This window comes from Aotus nancymaae, unplaced genomic scaffold (assembly GCF_030222135.1).
Source record: "Aotus nancymaae isolate 86718 unplaced genomic scaffold, 86718_ANA_hifiasm-v0.15.2.pri h1tg000108l, whole genome shotgun sequence".
Lineage (NCBI taxonomy): Eukaryota > Metazoa > Chordata > Mammalia > Primates > Aotidae > Aotus > Aotus nancymaae.
Genome location: NW_026988523.1, coordinates 19,013,959 through 19,033,409, shown reverse-complemented (window position 1 = coordinate 19,033,409; position 19,451 = coordinate 19,013,959).

The window sequence follows — 19,451 nt, the reverse complement described above, 5'->3', positions numbered from 1 at the left end:
GATTTTAATTTAGGAAGGAACATGATCAGAGATGTGTTCAAAAAGATGATTCTGGATGTCACTCTCAATAATAGTGTATACTTTATAAATATCTGAGACAATGTATTGATCCAGGAGAGACATCGTGAGAAGCTAAACCAATATAAGTTTAGAGTTAAAAGGTCAGACTTTATGTATATTATTAAGCGAGACTGACCATAAATTGGATGTGAGATGTAAAGAAGAGAAATTCAAGAACCAGGTGCCCCTAACTCCCACATTATTCAAGGATCCATTGTACACCATAAAATCTATTTTAAAAAGAGAAACCTAACCCACACTCCACTTCCTTCACATAATATTAGCTAGATGTTAGTCACATGTAAGGTGACCAATTCATTTAGGTTTACCTAGGATTTTTCCAGTTGCATTACTGAAAGTCTCACATCCCAGAAAATTCCTCACTTTTAGGCAAATCAGGAGAGTTGGCTACCCTCGCCACATGGTCACATCTAGCTGCACGAGAGGACAAGTAATTTTTACGCCTGTTGAACAATGAATCCAGATAAACACAGAAGTTCCCTTACTAAGGAGGAAGAGGAAAATAGATAAGAAGCTAGGATAAGGGAACGCTATAGATATGAGTAAGCAATTAGCAATATCTTCTGTAATGACTAGTGATTAAGATGGGCACACCAAATCTCACACGGTAAGTAGAAAAAGAGAAGGTTATTGAGGAGATTGAAAAAGAACCATTCAAAATGTTGAAGAACAACAGCAGGTAAGGGAAATTACAATAGCAAATTTCAAGAGGATGTGTTCACGATATAATCAAATGTTATAGATAAAGCCTGTCAAGTATCCTCTCTCAAGTTTTAGCTTAAGGCGGTACCTAAGGAAGGTAATTACGAAGACATGGAAAGAATCACAGAAGAGGAGGGTAAGGGCAAATGAAAACAACCCTCATTTCCATAGAAACTTAACCAAAGTCAACACTGGATTTCATGCCAATCCTGAGAACAGGTGTGCTTCACAGTTTTCCAACACTAGCGCTTTAATTCTCCCTAAGAACACATATTTTCTTTTTCTTGGAAACCTTCCTTCCTTTAGCAGAGAGCTTCCTATAATTTAGGTGGCCTGTCCTGGCTGCAGTTTTCTTCCTGGCAACCGCACGTGCTACTTTATCTTTGCCTGTGGTAGGCACTGCTCACTGTCAACATCTATTCAGTGAAAAAAAGATTCAGGAGCTTAATTCTCAAATTCTCATGTCTCCAGTCAGAGATGCTTGACATGATGTAAAGAGACAGAGATTATGGTATTTGATGCCAAATGAAACATAATTTAATTGTTTAAAAAAAAGGACACTCAATTGCTTCACCACATGAGTGTTTGTCTTACCAGAATTCAGAGTTCTGCTGGTCCAGTGGCTCATGTCTGTAATTCCAGCACTTTGGGAGGTCAGTGCAGGTGATTGCTTGTGTCCAGAAGTCTGAGACCAGCCCAGGAAACACAGCAAGATCTTGTCTCTACAAAAAAAGTCAAAAATTAGCTGGTGTGATTACACACGCCTGTAGTGTCAGCTGTTCCGGAGGCTAAGGTGGGAGGATCTCGTGAGCCCAAGGAGACAAGGCTTCAGTGAGCCATGATTATGCCACTGCATGATCACATTGGGATAGCTTCCCACATCACCCACCATTTTAAATAATGCTAAATAAATAGTGTTTAAAAAATGAAAAATAGAGTCTATGGACCATGCTCAGGCTTTTTCTTACTTACTAGTTTCCTACTGCCTTCACTTCTTTCTTCACTTCTTTTCCTGCCCAGCTTTGATTTCACGGCCCATTCAAATCAACTATGTTTCCATATCCCAATTTCCCCTATTCTTCTACTCCTGGCAAATCAGCACCCAAACACTGCTAAAGAAACTCACACTAAACTTGTCCAGCTCCCCTGTCCATCACAGAAAGCTGCTCTGGTCTTAAAATTTAGACCACTTCCTTCAGTTACCTGCATTTTAACCTCAGCAGGAAATCTCACCTTCCACCTCACAGATCAAAGAGAAGCCAGAAAACAGGAGCTACCTAATCCCTCCCTGTACAGCTACAAAACCTGCCTGTAATCACAGAGGAGGTGGCTCTGCTCTCTCCCCACGTATGCACACCACTCCGTTTTCCTTGGCCTTGTCTCTTGCAATATTGTCAACAACCCTCTTCCGCACCCCTTGTTACCTTTCTCCTTTCTTAATTGACATTCCCACGTATAAGCAGGCAAAAACACCTCCAAATACTTTTTAAAAAATAATTTCTTGATTTTTTTGTTGCTACCTTACCTACACAATCAAAGATTTTGAATGAGTTTTTTTATGTTCCCTATCTCAGTTTATGCTGCTCCCAATCATTTTTCAATTTACTCCAATCTTCATCTTGCTCCTATTTTTTTTTTTTTTTTTTGAGATGAAGTCTCACTCTGTCTCCCAGGCTGGAGTGCAGTGGCACAATCTTGGCTCACTGCAACCTCTGCCTCCCAGGTTCAGTCAACTCTCCTGCCTCAGCCTCCTGAGTAGCTGGGATTACAGGCATGTGCCACCACGCCCAGATAATTTTAGTATTTTTAGTAGAGACGAGGTTTCACCACGTTGGTCAGACTGGTCTTGAACTCCTGATCTCGTGATCCACCCGCCTCAGCCTCCCAAAGTGCTGGGATTACAGGCTTGAGCCACTTTGCCAAGCCCATCCTGCTCCTGTCACTGCACTGAAATGATTTTCAATATGGTCACCAATGACCATTATTTTGCTGCAGCCAATGAATATGTCTTATATGCTCTTTGTTTAAACTATGAGTCAGGACATGATAGAGATTAGAAGTCAAAGTATCTGAGTTCAGATTGTGGCTTCACCACTTGCTAGCTGTGTGACTGTGGGCAAATTTGTTAATCTTTTAGTATTTGATTTTATCTTTAAAATGGAAATAATAAAGGAACTTATCTAATAGAGTTGTTTTGACATGTAAATTAGAGAAAAGATAATTAGTACAGTGTACAGCACAAAATATATGTTGAAAAGATATTAGTTTGTGCTGTAATTATTTTTATCCTTCCTTGGGAAATAATTCTCCAGAGATTCCACATGTTTTTGTACATCATGAAAGCAGAGGCACTGATAGCCTTTTGTTCTGGAATGTAATTTCAAGGATTTTTGTACATGGAATCTTCTTGGAACATAGGGACTCCTTTGAGAGGGGATCCATTATTTACTGTCCCATATAATGAAGATATCCCCCTCCCAGGCAAATATGGGTATCTTTGCTTGCATAAAAATGTAAAAGACTACAATTTCCTAAATTCACAGCTGTAGAGCCGCGATGCAAGCTCTCTGTGTATGCAGCACTCACTTAGGCTCACGCTTTACTGCCCCTGTGCTACTTGAACCTGCTCAGCCACAAATAATACAGTTCTTTGGCTCTGGCTCCAGAACCTCACGTCTGTGGTTAGTATCCTTGAAACTCTGGCTGACAAATCTGTTAACCTGCAAGTAGGTACAGTCGTCAACCCTTCACAGTTTTTGACACTTGCTGACACATTCCAGCTTTCGAAACGAGACAGCACCTTCTTCCTGAGAGTCTCTGCTCTCAGAGTCCATCACGCTGCAGTCTTGACACCTCCTCACTGTCACTCTTTCTTACTCTTTTTTGCTTCTTACCCTTAAAAAGCAATCATGCCTGCAATGTTGGCGTTTCTTAAGAGTTTTGTCTCTCCTTATTCCTTTACACTGCCCAAAACACTCCTCTCTCCCTCCATGGTTTCAGTTAACATCTCTGTGAAGATGACTCTAAATATGTATCCATAGTCCAGGTCTTTCTCCAAACTACAAAAATACACCTAATTGATTGCTGGACATCCTGACTTGAATATCTCGGAGGTGACTAAAACCCAGCCTGCTGAAAACTGAATTTATCACTGTCTCTTGAAAACATGCTTCTGCCTTATTATCTTCTGTTTCAGTGATGAAGTTCCCTCACCAACCCCCCATTGCCCAGGCTACAGTATGAGTGTCATCCCTCCCGTTCACCCACACTGTCAATTACCAAGCCATTTATGCCTCCAAAGTGGGTTCTGAGTACAATCATTTTTTACTACCTATGCTGATGTCACCATAAACCAAGCTGCTGTTAATAGCCTCCTAAATTGTCTCCTTTTTTCTTTCCTGTTCTATTCCATTTATTACATAGAAACACGGTCATCATTTTAAAATGTAAATCTTGTTTAAATACATTTAAATGGTTTCCCATTGGCTTGATGTCAAAGTCCAATCTCCTCAAATTGGTTTACAAAGCCCCGAACTCTATGCATTGCTTCTGCTGCCTCTTTCAACATTCTACTCTTCAGATATACTGGACTTCTTGGACTCTATAAATGTGCAAAGCTGTATCTTCCTCCAGGCCGTTGTTCATGCTGTTGCTTCCTGGGATTTCCAGGCATCTAGTATTAATTGGATAATCTATTTATATCATCCTATCCTAGAAAATAAAAATTTGAAGAAGAATGTATATGTTCATCCCCTATGATTAAACAACAGTTTTAATGTGCAACTGTCTGCTTTGATAATGAACCTGAATGATTACATATTTTGTGACTAATATGTAAACAAATAGCTTTCATAATACTGACCCAAATGAGTTTCCTATCAGTTTAAGAGGAAAAGCAGGAGTTAGTGTTTAGGCCTGATTCCTCTCTCGTTCTGCAAGTAAGTGTCCAGTGTTATGAGCTCTCTTGGTCACATAGATACACGTCTGTACCCAAAGTTCTTTAGGAGTTCAATGTCAAATGTGGTAGAATACTAAGTAGTGTAGATAACACTATTATTTTAAAAGATAAAAAGGGAAGGGGTCTTTGCTTCTAGGTATGGTGAAGCAGCTACTACTAGACTAACACACCCTTCAGAACAAAACAAAACACAAAACAGTTGTTTGAAGACTCAAAGAGTGGCAAAAGACAATCGAAATTCCACTGTGGGTGAGAGCTTCAGAAACATTTGTTACTTTGAAGTGCTAGTCACAGGGACATACCAGAAAAAAAAAAAAAGTTGCCTAATAGTTTAGAACCATCTCACTGACCTCACAGAAAAAATTAATTAAGAGCTTTAAAATAGACAGGTATTGAGAACTCAATGTGCTGAAAAAAAAGAACCACAAATAAGTGAAACAAACAATCTATATGAAATTGCCCTTAGAAGCATTTGTTGGTTTTTAAATTTCACATACACAAGGACAGTTTCCAAAAAAAAAAAAAAAAAAAAAAAAAATCAAGCAGCAAACAACTGTAAGAGACTAAAAATCAAACAAATATCAGCAATTTCTCAATGCTGGAAAGGGGCTCGTGAAAGGGGCTATAGTAGGCAGCCCAGACATTCAGTGAAAAGCCTTAAAGGGCTAAACTCTAAAAATAAGGCAAACTCAAAAGGGATTTGACTTGGCTAAAGATGGTCGGATTGCCTTCTCTTCACTTGAATAAAATAAAATTAAATGCTCTTCAATGGAGGAAAGTGTTACCCGGAGATTTTTTAATTGTCAACAAATCATATTCACTATTCAATAAAAAATGACCAAGCATACCAAGAAGTAGGCTAAATGACTATAAGTCAGAAAAATAAAAAGAAAACATACATAGACTTTTAAATAACTACATATATTTAAGCAAATATATATTAAAGTTGCTATTTAATATGATTCAGGAAAATTAGGAAAAAATTAGAGCAGTTCAATGGAGAACTAAAATCCATAAGAAAAATAATCAAATGAGAAAAATCACACAAATAAAAAAATGCAATAAATAAAATAGCAGGAAGGATACAGGACTAATAAAATGAATTTAAAATTTGATAGAAAAAAATTAAAGTACAAAAGATAAGAGGGTAGAAAACATAGAAAAAGAGTTTAAGAGACACATGGGGACAGGGTGAATAGGTCTAACATAGATGTACTCGTAGTTCCAGAAGGACAGAGGAAAATTAATTAGAAAGAAGCAATATTCAAAGAAACTTTGCCTGATAAAATTTTATAAAACTGGTAAAAGATATCCAGCTTCAGATTTAAGAAGTGACCCGAACCTCAAACAGGATAATTATTTAAAAATCACATTAAAAAAAAAAAAAAAAAAAACAGGCAGAAAGTTTGAACCAACACTTCACAAAGAAACATACCCAATTACCAAAAAGCACCTCATCATGCCAGCAAGGTTCTGCATGGTTTACCCAAATCTACCTCTCAGATCTCATTTCCTACCACTCTCATTTCTGCCCTAAGCTCTACCAATACGCTTCTCCGCTTGTTTGGAGCATACTGCCCCACATCTTTATGTGACTGACTCACATTAAGAGGCAGCTATTGACTACCCAAACTAATTAGCCTCCTTTCCCAGTCTCCTCTCTCTGCCACATCACACTAGTTTCTTTATAAACCTTCCACTATGCAATATCAACTTCTTCGTTTACCAGTTTGTTTCTTTATTGAATGGCTCTCCCCAAGGCATGTAAACCCCATTTGAGCAAATAGTGTCTGTCTTGTTCACCATTATATCTGTGTGTAAAAGTCTTTAGCCTGGCATGTAGTACAGACCCAATATCTGATGATCATTTAAAAAAGAACATCATCCTAATCACTGACTTCAAGAGCTAAGACCTCTTCTATCTTATTGATCTGTACCCTTCAAGGTCCAGCTCAATTTCTGTATCTTTAAAATGACTAATTCCATCATCACTTATTTTTATATTTATTGGATTCCTGCAGCTTTGAAGCTTCCCTCTATTTCATCACTTTATTTAATACTCTTTACCTACTGAAAATTAGAGGTGCAATTATTCGCTGCTACATGAGGTTAAAATCTCCTTGAAAGTAGTCATTCTTATATCTATAATACCATGTACATATTACTGAATTCTATTCATTGACTTACTGATTGATCAGTGATGGCTTGAAAATAATAGATTAAAAAGTGGAAATATGGCAACAACAATGTATAAATTAAGAAAAATGGTGATAACAGAAGGGAGGTTGTAGCTCTTTAAGTATTTGGGACATATTACTACAATCCTTTAAAGGAACTCTGCTCACAGAGAGTTTTAAGGATCGTTTTTCAGTTCATTTTTCATCTACCTTTCTTTTCTATCTCCCAACTGAAAACAAATGAAACTTGATATGCTGGTGATTGTTAATGTCTGACTGCCTTTGAATTGCTACAGTTTGGTCTGTTCTGTCTCTAAAGCTGAATTGTTCTGTCTGAACCATAAGATTGTAGTGCTTACTATTTTCTCATCTTTTTCAGGGTCCAAACCCTATGAATCCTTTAAGGTTTGCTAAAATGTTTAGTCTTTCTAGTCTTCCCTGGATGACCTAGCCCTTACTGGTCTTCCTCCAACACTTACTCTGTATCTTTTGAGTTCTTGGTATATAGATCAGTAAATAACTTTTTAACAATCATTGACTAAATGATTCTTTTTTAATCACTGAGGTAACTTAGTATTTAAGAAGAAAGTAATATATTTAGAATTTATTAGATAACAAGTATGTTTCAAGCATTTAAAAGAAGAAAATACAGAATCCATAAATAATAAAGGAAGGCAAAACATGAAAGATTCATGAAATTAAAATTGAAGCAAAATAAAAGGATATGGGATACAAACAGAAGAGCAGACTATCACTTTAAAAACTGAATATAAAAAGAGTATTTACTGTGGTTCTAAAAGGAAACATGAATCATTTGTTACTGCGAAGATTATTTAACTTTGCTGTAACAACATGTGAAGGATTATGGAACAAAATAATGCTCCTCAGATACAAAGGTGACGAGAAGCACTGAATACGGAGAAATTCAGATGTGAAATATGAGCATTCATAATACAGAAAAACAAGTAAATGAAAAGATAAAATAACAAGAAAGTAAAGGCAAAAACAAATCATTTGCTGAAGGGGGAGATGAAAAGTAAGCAACTGCATAAAGAACAAAAAAATCTATCTTAAAAGTATAAAAAAGTAAAAGCAGACGTACTTGAAGAAAGAAAAAAGTATGTGAAAACTGGTGAGCTACATAGGACAAAGGAACAAGACTATTGATATACATGAGGTAGAAACTGAGATAAAGTAAAGCATCTGAGATACATAAACAGAATCAGTGATAACCTTGGGGTACATTTAAGTAAAAGACTTAAATAACAGATGAGACACAAAGGGAATAAATCATCTGCTGACAAAAATATGGCACTCATACTGCCCCAAATGAGAACTGAGTTACTATGAAGCACATGTCAAAGAATTACATTACATATAAAGTCAGGAAAAAGATTATAACACATGCAATATGGACAAGGCAGGAGCTTGAACATGTGTGAGTCCCCGAGATGGTACACAGTGCATTGGACCCAAAGACAGTGAAGGTGACACTCAGTGTGGGCAGAGAAAAGATGCCCAAGGTAAGACCAACACCAAAACTAACAAAAATCTGAGATGCACAAGAAGCCAACATGATGTTTCAGGGTTACAAGGGAAGTGGGTCAGTGACGCAACTGAAAATGAATTTTAGAAAAATCATCTCTGGCCAATGCAGGGAAAGATAAGAGCTTAAGGAGATGTTGAAATAACAGTCACACAGAAGGCAAGCATTCTCATTAAATTACCTTGGTAGAAAATCACAGTATCTTCAAATTTTGGAGCCAAACAATACAGCTTAAGGGTAAGATAAAGGGTGGGCAGCAGGGCAGGAGAAGAAAGATTTCCCTATATAAATGCCAAAAAAAGAATGCAGCGATATGCTGGATAGGAAAAAATAAATCTAGCCAGGGATCAAATGAAGAAAGTTGAAATTAGTTAAATAAGTAAAATATAAAGGGGAAAATGAATAAAACTATGTAAACATAAAAGAAGTATTTTGTGTGCTTGTAAGTATTCTACAAAATAAACTTCAAATCTATGACTAATAACAGATTACTTAAGAAAAAGTGCAGTTTGAAGGCCGGGCACAGTGGCTCACACCTATAATCCCAGCACTTTGGGAGGCCGAGGTGGGCAGATCACAAGGTCAAGAGATCAAGATCACCCTGGCCAACATGGTGAAACACCATCTCTACTAAAAATACAAAATATTAGCTGGGCATGGTGGCATACGCCTGTAGTCCCAGCTACTCAGGAGGCTGAAGCAGGAGGATCGCTTGAGGCAGAGGTTGCAATGAGTCGAGATCGCATCACTGCACTCCAGCCTGGCAAAATAAAAAAAAAAAAAAGAAAGAAAGAAAGAAAAGAAAAAGAAAAATGCAGTTTGAACCATTCTGAGAAGAGCAAAATCTTACCTCATATCAAACACTCAATTCACTTCTAAATTTGGTAAATATTTAAATATTAAAAACGTAATTAAAAGAAAATATAGTAAATGTTTTTCTGGACTCAGGTACAGAACACCCCAGCTTATATGTAACAATAAATCCATACGTGGTTAAATAAAATGTTTGCATATTAAAAATCACCACAAAGAAATATAAAAGGCAAATTTATAGCAAACTAGGAAAGCTATCCTTCAGGAAAGTTTAACTTCATTATTATTTTCAGGAAATATAAAGTTAAAAAATGATATGATACCCTATTATGCCTACCAATTTGGAAAAACTAGAAATAAAAACATGAAAAACTCTGTAATATCAAGATCTCATGTAAATGGTCACTCACATATACCTGAGTGACATGTATATATCGCTTTCTGGAAGACAATGCGGCAGCACATATCCTTGCCCAGAAATTCAATTCAAGATGGGAATTTATCCTAAGTAAGAAACAAGGAATGTGAAACAAAAATTTCCTTCAGTGAGGCAAATTGCAGAATTGTAAGAGAAGATCACTGGAAACTAGTATTTAATAGTCAAGTTGATTTTTAAAATCATGCAATATACATAAGAAAGAATATTTTACAGATGTGAAAAATGACAGAGTGGAAAATATATAATGACACGTAATGCAGTTCACAATATGTTGCATGGATGAAATTATAAACAGTGATCATCGTGGGTAGTTAGTTATAGGCAATTTTTATTTTGCCTTATTTATATATTTTCTAAACATTTAATCCAGTAAAAAGTAACACATTATTTTAGTACTATCACAATGTAATAAAGATGTTAGAGTACAATTTAATACCATGAAAAGAATGAGTTAGAAGACAGTATGTATATTATACATTCATGAAGAGAAACACAATATACACACTCTCTCTCTCTCTCTCACACACACACACACACACACACACACACACACCATAATTAACTCAAAGAAATAGTATTGTTTGTCAGGCTATTTTACCAGGTGATGTGTTTTAAATTGTATGCACAAAAATATCTATCACTTTTGTATTAGATATGAAAAATATTATAAAATAAAAACCATTTTTGTTTAGGTGGAAGATGAATTATTAGATTGGTATTTGCAGAAAATCAAGGCCCGTGCGTAGCAAATGCTGTCTTTGTCTGTGTATAATGGTATGGAAGAGGCAAGTTAACCAGAGAAAGAAAAAATATTGAAGAAATAGTTGGTTTAATTTAGTTATGAAGAGAAACAACTGCCTAGAAAATGTTTGAATAAAAGTAAATACATAGAAAATAAAGTAAGAGATCAAAGTTAATTTCTCTGGGTCAACAGTGATGAATATTCTTTCCCAAAAAGGAAGAAAGAGTTCAGCCCATTTGAACTGTACCTAAACATGAAACGTCAAAGTTTTCAATATGGTAAATAAAATAATTTAGGGCCTGGTATGGTGGCTGATGCCTATAATCCCAGCTCTTTGTGAGGCTGAGAAGGGTGGATCACTTGAGGTCGGGTGTTCAAGAGCAGCCTCGACAACATGGTGAAATCCTGTCTCTGCTAAAAATACAAAAATTGGCCAGGTGTGGTGGTGGGCACCTGTGGTAGCAGCTACTCAGGAGGCTGAGACAGGAGAGTCACTTAAACACGTGAGACGGAGGTTGCAGTTAAGCCAAGATGGCACCATTGCACTCCAGCCTGGGTGACAAAATAAGACTCCATCTCAAAAAAATAACAATAAAAATAATTGTAAATTGGGTAAAATGCTCATGCTTACGTGAACATTTTTAAAAAATACTATTAAGTCCTTACTTTGAGAAAAGCATTGTTTTAAAGTGTTGTGGTGAGCACCAAAAGAAAGAGAAAAAAAATATGTCCCTAGGAGCTATCAATCTAGAAGAAACAAGAATAATATAAACAATGTATGTGTTAGACAATATGGGTTAATGTCAAGTCAGTAACATCAACCATGTGGAATAAAGCAGTTCAAAGAGGGTCAAATAGTAAAAGCCTGGAGTTATTCTGAAAGTTTTCATAGAGAAAGTGGGATTTCAAATATCTTTTGGATAGTAGAAGATGGGAAAGACACTGAGGGCGCACCTAGGGTGAGTTTACAATCACACCACTCTTCCTCTTCCTTGAAGGAATAAACAGCACCTAAAGCAAATGTACGTGAGAAAAACAACAGCACAGCTGTGAGTCCACACCCTCTTCTTTTTTAAATGTGGGGCAAAGAGGAAAACACTATTTTTTCTTCAGTTATCAAGTAATACTGGACTACATGGAATCCTTTCCAGTTCTGTAGGTGGAGGATTCTACACTCACCTTGTACTCCGTTAGAGAGCTAACAGAAAGAAGCACACAATTGAGGATACATAAAAAGTCAGTTGCATACAATTTGTCATGCCTCTGAGGTGAAAGGGTGCCAAAGGGAGACAAAGACAGAGTCAAGGTAGTGAGCTACACTGCTCCGGGTAGGTTCAGAGATAAAAGGCAACTTTCTGAGAAGAGTGAGCAAAAAGGTATGCTTCTCTGGAGAAGCCAACTTAAAAAAAAAGGAAAGAAAAAAGGATAAATGGAACCTAAGTACACAAGGAGAACACTGGATCTCTGTTGTACCTAAAGCCATAAAAGAGCCAAGGAAGAAAGGAAACAGCTGGAAATCACAGAGAACGGTCCTGAAGTGGAGAAAGAGATAACACCCTTTCCTCTCATTTCTGCAGCAAACATTTGAATGTCCATGTCCTCTTGTGACTCAAAAATAAATAAGAAATGTAATGTTTTTAGAAAAATTGATATCCTGGGAGCCCATCATCTTTGCAGATGAGAGGAAACATTTATAAATGAGGATAAGGTGCCATGTTTCGTGGGATAAACTGTGGGGGGGAAAAAGAAAGAGAAAAAAGGAAAGGGAAGGAAGGAGAGAAGGAAGGAAAAGGAAGGAAAGAAGGAAAAGGAAGGAAAGGAGGAAGGGAAGAAGGGAGGGAGGGAGCTGCATGAGAGAGAAGGAAAGGGGAGGTAGGGAGGTGTAGACCACTGGGGAAAATCAGAGGTCCTTAGAAAAGGGAAATAAGTTGGTGGCTCACGCCTGTAATCCCAGCACTTTGGGAGGCCGAGGCGGTTGGATCACGAGGTCAAGAGATCGAGACCATCCTGGTCAACATGGTGAAACCCCTTCTCTAACTAAAAATACAAAAAATTAGCTGGGCATGGTGGTGCGTGCCTGTAATCCCAGCTACTCAGGAGGCTGAGGCGGGAGAATTGCCTGAACCCAGGAGGCGGAGGTTGCCGTGAGCCGAGATCGCGCCATTGCATTCCAGCCTGGGTAACAAGAGCGAAAACTTCATCTCAAAAAAAAAAAAAGAAAGAAAAATTAAAAGGAAATAAGTATCAATACCTCTGGGACCTATGAGAAATAAAGATTGTATCTGGGGAAAGGCCTCACTCAGCGGGATTTGTGAAACTTAAAATGCCCTACACGGCTCTCCTTCATCTGAACCCCATTACCTCTCCTTACTCATCCTAGTACTCTCCTCCTCACAATGCACTCCAGTCCCATGGACTGTCTCCAAGTTCCCCAAGTACATCAGTTCATAGTTCCAGGTTAGAGCATTTGAATTCCTATTCGCTTCACCTGAGATACTCCATTCAGATACCATCAGGGCCGACTCAATCCTCAACCGTGACCTTCTCAAAGAGGCCTTCCCTGGGCCCCATTTAACACATACATGCCATCATTGTACACATCTACACATTCCTTATCACTATTTCTTGCTGAGCTTCTTTCCCTACAAGCACTTATCATTCTCAGTACTGTAAACTGCATTTTACTTATTCATTTATTCCTGTCTTTCTGCCTAAGATATAAGATTTATAAAGGTGGGAACTTTTGTCTTATCGGGCCTGTAAGATTGCCTAGTACACAGTATGTACTGAAGTAGTATATTGTTCATATTTTTAATATTCATCCTTCAAATATTTATTTTATTATTTAATATCCATCCTTCAAATATTTATTATTCATCCTATAAATATTTGAAGGATGAATAAAATAAATATTTGAAGGATGAATATTAAAAATATGAACAATGTACTAGTTTAGTCTTCAAATAGAAAAAAGACTAAAGGTTTCATGCTCTGAAGGACATAGGATAATTAAGCAGTGGGACAGTGAAGATAATACAGAGGTTTTAGTCAGTTCAAAACCAAATAAATGGATCAAAGCTATCATGGGAGCAGGATCTATAAAGACTTAATATTTAAAAAGAAAAACAATTCCCCTAATAGCACTGTGGGGGATAATGATAATTGTTCATAGATATTTTCTGCAGCAGAAGGGAAAAGTTACAGCGTTCCCAGGTCTAATTATTATGAACTGAAGTACATTGGTAGAAGACCTGACTGGGAGACAGAAAAGTCAATGAATGCAATTTATATGCCGTAATTCTTATGCAGACAATGACTCATAAGGTATATCATGGAAGATGAAAAGTAAGCATTTTGGTTATTTAAAAACAAACTGTAAGCAAGACTCTGAGCAGACCAAACCAATGTGCTCAATATGAGGGAGTATTCGTATCACTCCAGCAGTGCTCTGTCACACTCATGTGCAAACAATTGAATTGAGGGATGTTGAAGGAGCAGGTCTTCATGGAATCCATGGAAGGAGCACAACTCAGTGCAATTAAACAAGGGTACATCCAGAAAAAGTCAGAAGAGCTAGTTTATGATGAGGAATACCTATGTACTTTACATAAATTGTAGACATATAGAGATCTTTTTTGTGTGTTCTGATTGACACAAAAAAAATTGTGTAAGAATTTTTTCCTATTTACCTGAAAGCTTACAGATGAGATTATTCTGTATATTACAATTAACCCATTAACTATGTCTTCTTCATTCTGAGAGCATAGGCTGTAGCTCTAGGCCTTGTTCTTAGCGCACTCTGAACCAGTGTTTTCTTAACATAATAATAAATAGAAATGAAAAGGCATTTGATGACCTCAGATTCTGTTTCAAAAGAAAGTCACAGCACTACATATTCCCACTGGAATGGTTGAGATTATGAGGAATCCTCACAGTACAGAAGAGTAAATCCACATAACACGCATCAGAAAAAAAAGTCAGACACACTTAAACTAAGAGAAATAAATAGAAATGTCTCTTGTTCATCTAAAGCAAGAGAAGCAACTTGCTCCCTTAAAGCCAGCAATATTGATGGATGCTAGCAATGAGAAAATATAACACAGCTGGGCAGCATGTGAGGTGAAAAGGTGTACCGGGGGCACATAAAACAGCAATGATAAGAGAACAGAAGGTGAAGGAAGTGTACATCTGTGCTGGGAAGAAGAAGAGCCATATGCACCTGTGGCACATTGGGGAAAAATACAACAGACTTGGATGTAAAGGCAGAAAAATGACTCACGGGGGACAGCTTATAAAGATCCTGCACTTCCCTGGAAGAAAATACAAGCCATCTGGATCACATTGGGAACAGATGAAACATATGGGAGGTGGAGGGGAGGCGCATCTGGAATTCACAGAGATGTATGTGGCAGGGCAGAGAAGGGAGGTGAAGGATGAGGTGTTGGAACCGACGTAGCTGCTAAGTGCTATGTGCAAGGATGGTGCTCATGGGATCACAGATAAGATAAATATTCTTGAGTTTTACTAGGGAAAAGTGAGGTATTCTGCGCTCCTTGACAGAAATGTAAACACTCTTCAGGGAAGCATTGTTATAAATGAAGCCTTGAGGAATATGTCAAGAATGAAAATAATAATGAGAAGGGAAGCTGATATACATTGCGCATTGGTGATGGGTATGTAATCTACACTCCCTTTCAGCTGAGGGTTTTGAGCATGTAGAATGATAGATGAGAAAGCTAACCACAGAGAACATGATTTAAAAAAAGAAAAAGAAAAGGAAAAAAAAATCTACCAAGAGGAAGAAAAGAAAACCCCAAAATAAACCCTGGAATGTATTAGAAGAACGTTTAAAACATCCGGATAACTTTGGCAGATAACTAAAAGTACTTCTAGTGACTAGGCAGAAACAATACCCATGAGATTTACTGAGGGGAAAATAAGGTGAGTTACCAGAGTGAACAGATGGTGCATCCAACTAAGGAAGACTACTATTAGGCTTTGCTGGGACACAGTAACCCAGATTCTACTTTTTAAAAAAGATGGTATTTTTAATATAAAGTTCACATCAGCCGATTCTGGTATGAGTTTTACCATGAAACTAGTTTTATGGCTTATTTCTGGATTGGCAGCTACTTACCCTCACAGAATGCTTAGATGTATCTGAGGCACAGAACCAATCACTTATCTAGAATGTTAATAAAACTGCTTAGCATAAAATAACACAGATTCAGCTTTGGGGCATCAGTATAACAAATCATGCTCATCCCGTGCCACCAACATTTTGATTCTCTGGATCAGTCCCTGCATCAGGAGACTACGTGAAAAGTCACTTCACGAGCTACAGCGTGCTGTGAATTGCACCACTACAATTCCGAGATCTGCCACTTGCAGCTGTCCTGGATTGCTGCTGGCTGCCTCAGCAGTATATAAGCCTGTATTTCTTATACAGAAAAATACTGTGTTGAGCTACAACACTGAAAGTGAACTGCTTGAGGAAGCACGAGGCTTCTGAGGTCAGACTTTCTAACAGAATACAACAGTACAGAGAACAAATAAGGCTGGCAGGGAGTGTGTGTTCTTCCTCCAGGGTAACCAGCCCAGCGTCGTAGCTCATGCCCAAAGCCAGCAACTTACCCACCATCCTAGAGGCTTCTCTGCTTAGGTGCATGTCCGTCTGGTCTACGTCCATCCTGTCCTTCTCCATCACCACTAATTTTGTTCAGCCTCTCCACACGTTTCGTTTCTTCCGGACAATAGCCTACTCGTAGCTGGCCCTGCTGACTTTTGTCTTGCTGTCTCCAGAATCCATGCTTTACAGTGACCAAATCTTCTTCTATCTGACCAAATCCTTTTTTCCTTTTATGGTTTCTTCTCTCTCTCTGTTTTTTTTTTTTCTTTGAGACAGAGCCTCGCTCTACCGCCAGGCTGGCGTGCTGCAGAGCGAGCCCGGCTCGCTGCAACTTCCGTTTCCGGTTTCAAGCGGTTCTCCCGCCTCAGCCTCCCGAGTAGCTGGGACCACAGGCGCGCACCATGACGCCCGGCTAATTTTTTGTGTTTTTAGTAGAGACGGGGTTTCACCATGTTGGCCATCTCCGACCTCGTGTTCCGCCCGCCTCGGCCTCCCAAAGTGCTGGGATTACAGGCATGAGCCACCGCGCCAGGCCGGCTTCTTCTCTCTTATAGAATGAAGTCTACATTCCAACCGAGAACGACAGGTCGATGCTTTGTGACTTCCACCCACCTGCCTTTCCATCTTCATCTCTCACAGCTCACCCGCATCAACCTAATCAGTTCCTGCTTTAGCAGCATTGAATCACTTGCGGCCTCCACGAATCTTGTGGCTCCATGCTTAAATCCTTTGTGCATGCCGTTCCTTCTATCAGGAGTCTCTTCCTTCCTTGACTATATAAAGGCCTACTACAGGCCTTAGCCGCATTGCTTAGAGTCACCTGCCTCTGTAAAGCATTCCCTTATGTCTTCAGAGTTAATAAATCTCTCCTCTGTTCACGTATTACTTCTACTACTATGTATATCACACTGGAATTTAATTATTGGCTTAAGCATGTATTTCCCGTTCTAGATTCTGATTTTCTTGGGTGCAAAGATTGTGTATTACGTAGCTTTTAAATTTCAACATTTAGTAAACCACTATCTTGTATGGTCAGATTACAGTATTTATTTTGGGGTCTATATGGCATAGATCAATTGAATTAAAATAATCTGGAAGAAACGGGAATATAATAGCGATACAAAGAAAAATAATATAGAAAACAGATACTAGTGACAAAAAATAAATCATAGAAGTTAGTATGTCCTGAGATATAAATTGCAACGTGATAATTACCTATTAAATGAGTAATCAGATTACTCGTATTGTATCAAAAATTGTGATTCATTTATGTTAATAGACAAATAAAAATCTAAACATTTTGAATAATATTACAAAGACTGTATATGAAAAAATGCAGATTAACATTCAGTAAAATATAATATCTCTGTGTTATAAAAAAAGAAACAGTGATATACTGCCAAGATAATACAAAATTGCAAAGTGGCTACTGACTACTTGAATGGGAGAATATAATGCATTCTGTCTGATATGCCAAATAAAAAAGAAGTTTTACAAGGTAGCAGAAGAAATAAAATGCTTAGAAACTCTTAACCCCACAAGGGTAAGTAAAATGGCCTCAAGGTATAAGGAGGAATCCAAATTGTAGACATAAATGTGAAATATTAAACTGATGAATAATAGAAGTGCTGATAAATCTCATTTAACATAAGCAAAATGACAATTCATCTCTTTGGCAGGAGGAAAAGGCCATGTATCTTAGGACAAAAGGAAGTAAAAGCAATGGTTTAATACAATGAAAACAGAAAATAATTATCTAAACTTTAATAGATTTAATAAAGCATCATGTGCTGAGAGATAAAGGGAAGAATTTGCCCATGAGGCTAAAATACTAGTAGCAAATGATGCTTTAAAAGGACCATGTAGAGGGAAGGGTGCTGCTCCTGGGAGCCAAAAGAAGGATGGCCAGAAAGAAAGAACTGACCACCTACATGAAAGAAAAGACATCATGCATAGGAACAAAGAATAAAGACTTCTGGCCTCAATTTAAAAAAAAAAAAAACACAGGGTGTTGGCAAGAAGGCAAGGTATATAGTATATAGAACAAAGATATCAGACTTATGAAGGAAAACACTTGAGTCTTTAGACACTATGTGAGAAATACAATGATAAAGGCATCGGAAAATTTGATACACCAGACATATGAAAGGAAGAAAGAAAATATTGCTCTTCGGCCAGGCATGGTGGCTCATGCCTATAATCCAAGCACTTTGCAGGCCGAGGCAGGCGAATCACCTGAGGTTGGGAGTTCAAGACCAGCCGACTAACATGGTGAAACCCCGTCTTTAAAAATAAATAAATAAATAAAAAGAAAATATTGCTCTTCTTGAACATCTACTGGGAAGGAGAAGAGAAACTTTTTTGGTTTAGGAAATGCATTGCTTTTCTGAGAAAGGGAGTGAAACTTTTAGAAAACAGTTATGAGAGAATGTAAGCGAGATGAAAACATAATTAAATAATAAAAAGGTATAAAGAGAAAATTACTATGAAATATAATAAGGTAAACTAGGAAACATCTCATGTGTATAGAAAGAGACCTATAGAGTCTTAGCTAAATGCAGGATTCTCCAAATCAAGTTTCTTTAGCAGAGATGGGGAATGAAAGACAATGCTGGACAAAGGCATTATGGCCAGAGAAAGAAAGATGAAGGCTTTCACCTTTCTCCATAAGTGCTTACTGGAAAACAAGGAACATAAGTCATATATGAATGAAGGCTGAAGATAAATATATTGGCTTGGAAATTCTAATTCTTTTACATTTGAGAGTGTGTGAATAAAAATGACTTTATGGTGTTCTATTATTTAGGATTGATCATAAAAGCCATATGTCTGCCCCAGTTCTTACTTTTCACAGTGGCAGTGAAAAAAAAAAAAAAAACCTGGTAAATAAAATTTAAATAAGAGGGAGAGATCAAAATAGAATTGCATTTTAAGTATGTCCCAAAAGCTGTATGTATTAAATATACCAGTTTTATACAATCTGTTACTGGTGTGAGTATACATGCATTTCAAACGCATAAATGCTCCTACTTCGTAAAAAAGTCAACAAACAAAACTAAGCATCAGTTACTGTGCTTAACTTTTAGGCATTTATTATCTAATAAAGTAGTCAAAATAAATATAAAAAATGGAATACTAATAAAGAAATTAAATAATTTTATACTAAAGCAATGTAAGAAATGTCACAAATTCTTTTGATCATTATCATCAAATAATTCAAAGGAAGCATCATATAGAGGAATTTAGAGCAAAATGTCTAGAGTAGCCTGGAAAGATTTTTTAAGGATAGAAAGTCCAGTTAAATGAGCATGGAAGAAAAGTACTAATCATGTGGTGAGGAGTGGGGAGAAAGCAGGGATTATGG